A 5,000-nucleotide genomic window follows, 5' to 3' on the forward strand; every position below is an offset into this window, starting at 1 on the left:
GAGAGAGAGAGAGAGAGAGAGAGAGAGAGAGAGAGAGAGAGAGAGAGAGAGAGAGAGAGAGAGAGAGAGAGAGAGAGAGAGAGAGAGACACGCACACACCAACTGACTGACAGGCAACAGCTGAGTCTACACATCTGGAGTAACCAAACGAACCGCGCGTCACGTCAAACACCCAGAACGCAAAACCCTCCATTAAAGCCACTTAAGTCTCTCTCTCTCTCTCTCTCTCTCTCTCTCTCTCTCTCTCTCTCTCTCTCTCTCTCTCTCTCTCTCTCTCTCTCTCTCTCTCTCTCTCTCTCTCTCTCTCACACACACACACACACACACACACACACACACACACACACACACACACACACACACACACACACACACACACACACACACACAAAGTCCCTGACTGGTTTCCCTTTTACCTCATCCGAGTCTACGTGGGACTATAACAACGTTTCAAAAGCAACGTTTTAAAAGAACGTTTAAAAAGCTGGTAGAAAAGGCTAATGATTCTCACCGTCGTTCTCAAGAAGAGTGACATCAAGTAATAGTGTTTTTTTTCATCCCAACAGTAGGCTACAGTCCAACGTACAGCCGATTGAAAATAAACAATGATATCCAACAAAAATAAGTGTTAAGAGCCCAGTCTCATCCTTTATAGACGACAAGCAACTTGTGCATATTCCCAACAAGGAAGGAAAGGTATCATATATCTTTTCTGCGTTACCATTTGCCCTGTTAATAAAACCCCTGAACGCTTACCTTCGTCTCCACCACGTCCGAGCAGCAGTTGGTCTGGGCTCGGGTCCGAGTATTCCCTTTACCAGAATAAAACCACGGCTGGAGGCATTCGGACCGGGACGACTGCGACTCAAGAAGCGACTCTTCTGCAAAAAAAACTTTTCACAGATTTTTGAACAACTCTCTCACCGAAAAGCAAAAGAGAGAGAGAAAGAGAGACGGATGGGATTGGGAGTCAGCCACAGCGTTGAACTGCTGCAGAGCTCTGGCAGTGAGTAAAAGCACCACACAGCGTTTCCTAAATGACATGAGCGCTGCTCGTCGCCTATTGGTTGAGGGCGGCAGCAGCAGCTAGCGCCCCAGACGCGTACACGTGTGCGGGTGCACGCCAGCACTGTACTACTATACAGCTCGATTGACATTCCTGTTGGTGTAGATATCACCGGCTTGTCTGTCTCACCCGGGACAGGCAGGATGTGTGTGTGTGTGTGTGTGTGTGTGTGTGTGTGTGTGTGTGTGTGTGTGTGTGTGTGTGTGTGTGTGTGTGTGTGTGTGTGTGTGTGTGTGTGTGTGTGCGTGCGTGCGTTTGTGCGTGCGTATATGTGTGTGTGCGTGTGTGCGTGTGTTTGTGTGTGTGTGTATGAAAAGGAGGCATCATAACAACCATACCGTGTGTGTGTGTGTGTGTGTCTGTGTGTGGGTGAGTATGTGTGTGTGTGGTTGTGTGTGTGTGTGTGTGTGTGTGTGTGTGTGTGTGTGTGTGTGTGTGTGTGTGTGTGTGTGTGTGTGTGTGTGTGTGTGTGTGTGTGTGTGTGTGTGTGTGTGTGCATGTGGGTGGAGGGACAGGCATCACAACATCCATACCGTGTCTGTTCGTGTGTGTGTGTGCATGTGCGTGTTTGTAATCTAATAATAGCAGCACATTATTATTTGGCATTGGCCAGCGGAGATTTAATTTCAGATCAGATGCTTTGTTGTGTCTTCCAGGTGGTCTGTAGCTTTGCAAAAGATGAGATCTCAGCGCACAAAGTTCAATGCCAAATAGGATCAAAGTTTGTCATCAGCATTCACCCAACATGTTGAATTCATCATGCATTGTTGAAAAGGTTAAACAGTGTGTCACAAGTAATTAACTTCACAGCCAGTCAGAAAACAGTGAATGAATGTATGGACATGAATGAATGAATGCAATGGAAAAATGTAAACCGTCCATTCCACGCCATAGACATAATCTTTAATGTTGCTTGTGTGAGTCAGGAACCTAAAGAAGAGTTCTCTATATTCTTGATGTACCGGTATTCCCATATACGATCCGGAATAATACCCAGAATCCCGCTGAACTCTGCCTGGACTCAGTTAGGAGAGTGAATTCTCAAACTGACACAGAGTGAATCTTGGCAAGGATTCTATATAAGTTATGTTTTTTTCTTTCTCCCTACACATGTGTGAAATAGGAAAAAGATGCTCGCTGAGTGACAAAAAGACAGTTTAAAAGGTAACCATGATTTTTTTTTTTTAAGAAATAACTTTTGTCGGTTGGGAAATCGATTTTTCTTTTAGACATTTGATCCCATCTGCTCTCAAACATTGATGAACTCATGCTCAACTTGGTTGCGAAATCCTTTCAAAATTAATTTCCGACAAAACAGATCCATGCGACTTGAAGTGGTTCTGAACCTAGTGAACCTTGCACTGAAACAAAAATAAGTTATTGTAAAACCTCCTTGATACTTATAGGGAATGTATTTTTAACCGGGAAGACAACACTTATGAGTTCCCTGTCTAAAACACAACTGGTATGCCCCCGAAGTCAGATTTCTGACTTGGAAAGTTGGAGAAACCTTAACAACCCTGACCTCAGCATCCAAGATGGCCGCTCCGCACATCAATAAATGTAAAAGCTGTAGTTATGCACTGTTTATTAGCAATTATATCGTACTAATGTCTCATGACATTGGTTGTACACACAGTACTGGCCAACTTCTATCAGTGGACGAGTTAGGGTTTGTATGTGATTAAATATTAGGCTAGGCGTAATGCATCAGCAACTGGTATACCTAACCTGGCTAGAACCCGTATTGCTATAGCATCTAGGTTTTCCCACTTGTTGTACTGGAATGCGGTCAACTCAGCTATGACGTCATTCCCAGCGAAGACTTCCAAAGTGAATGAAACTAGTGTAAGACACATACAGACACAAAACGCAAGATCATGTATTTTTTTATTGCTGTTCATGGTGTAATAAACGGGGACCTTGATTAGATATACGTCCAAGATTTATGTTCTGGACCAGATAGCCTACAGACCCAATCACACCACTACACTATCCTTGATTGTTCATGTGATTACGAGTTATATATTATAAATATTGTATTTTAAACTCGTTAAAAGCTTTACTGCGACTGACTCTATATCATGCTCTCGTCTCACTGTCTTTGACTTTCCGTTTCTCTTTTTCTCTGTCTTCCTATCGCTCACTTAATCTCTATCTCTGTCAACCCCCTTTTTCTTTCACCCATGAATCTCAATGTCACCTCAGTGAGTGCGTTCCTAACGTATTCCCTTCACCCCCACATTGTACTGACACACACACACGCACACGCACACACACAGGCAGACAGAAACACTCCCACACACATACACACCACACGGTTGAACTTCTGACAGGGAAATCTGATCATCGCTCTCTGTCCCAATTGCTTGCTCGCTGTTTTTCCTCTCTCTCTCTCTCTCTCTCTCTCTCTCTCTCTCTCTCTCTCTCTCTCTCTCTCTCTCTCTCTCTCTCTCTCTCTCTCTCTCTCTCTCTCTCTCTCTCTCTCTCTCTCTCTCTCTCTCTCTCTCTCTCTCTCTCTCTCTCTCTCTCTCTCTCTCTCTCTCACCTGTTCCCTTAGCCTGCTGTCCGTGTACAGAATAGAGCCTGTCTCTGTTTCTTGCTATCGGTCTTTGTTGCGCTGAAGCAGGCATCTGTAACGTTAAGCCCTTTTTACAGCAGAATGGAGACGGGTAATGTAAGGTTAGGTAAGCCTATAGCTCCTCATAGCCCCCCTCCCAACACACAAACAACACAGATGCACACGCACACACACACAGACACACACACAAAAACACACACACACTTACACTTACACACACACCTACACACACACACACACACAGATACACAAACACACAAACACGCGCACAGGCACACATACACACAGATACACACACACACACACACACACACGCACACAGGCCGAGAGAGGAGAGGAAGCGGGGGGGATCAGTCGCACAAAGGGTCCACTAGGGTCAGCAGAATGCCGCCCCCTCCCCCCCCCCCCCACCCTCCCCCCTCTTCTGTACTGCGATGAAGAAGACGAGGAAGGTACACCAAGCTGTCTGTTAAAACCATAGCAAAAAGATGAATGACTAAACACACCGTGGTGACAGTTGATCTTCGGGTGTACGTACATGTTTATAAATCACTCTCTCGCTCTCTTCCTCATCCCCCCCCCCATTCCTGTATCCTTTGGGAATGCGCAGGGTCGCCCCGATCCTGGCCCGTCCCGGAGAGCAGGGGGGGCGGGGGGGGAATCCCAGCCAATGGGCTCTTCTGGGTTCAAATCCCGTTGTCCGCGAGTCTACCTGTAGGCATCCCGGAGCAGGATGCTTTGATACCCTATGTCTGCTCATAAATGGGAAAAAAGGAAAAAATACCTGTGATAGAATTGTTCTCAGACATTTATTTTTGAATGGTTGTTTTGCTTTCTTTCTTTTTATCTGTAGAGCACTTTGCAGCTCTGTTTAGAAAAGCGCTTTATGAATAAAGATTATTATTATTATTATTATTATTATGAATGGCACGCATCTCAAATACATTCAAAGTCTTAGGGTAAGGTAGGGTTAGATAAAAGTGTCTACTATACTACATGACTGAAGAGTGAATAAACCGATTGTTAGCATCACAACAAGTAAGGAAATATCGTATAATAAAATCAATATGATCTTTTTTGCATGATTTAAAACATGATGATAGATGAACAACGTAAGCACTAATCGATCGGGGTATCGATGAAGATATTATTATTTAAAAGAGCAAACGCATAGAAATATGTAGCATCAGATCTCTGTCTCTTGAATGGCCGGGTTGATGTACATCTTATCTGATGTACCTTCAGTTCTTCATCTGTCCTACACACACCCTGATAACACACACCACTGCCTAATCCCTGCAGGATAAGAGCAGGAAACTCAAACATGGTTTCTGATTTCATCCGCTGCTTCTC

General features: G+C 44.6%; 1 protein-coding gene across 1 annotated transcript in view; it reads right to left on the reverse strand.

Moving 5' to 3' along the window:
* prickle1b (prickle homolog 1b) overlaps positions 1 to 1,028 on the reverse strand; it is a 20,812-nt gene extending 19,784 nt beyond the window's left edge. The window contains exon 1 of the mRNA XM_030341412.1: positions 757 to 1,028. The gene's annotated coding sequence lies outside the window, so the exon portion shown is untranslated. The remainder of the gene's footprint in view (positions 1 to 756) is intronic.
* Between the last annotated feature and the right edge of the window lie 3,972 nt (positions 1,029 to 5,000).

The sequence above is a fragment of the Gadus morhua genome, chromosome 19, assembly GCF_902167405.1.
Source record: "Gadus morhua chromosome 19, gadMor3.0, whole genome shotgun sequence".
NCBI classification, from domain to species: domain Eukaryota; kingdom Metazoa; phylum Chordata; class Actinopteri; order Gadiformes; family Gadidae; genus Gadus; species Gadus morhua.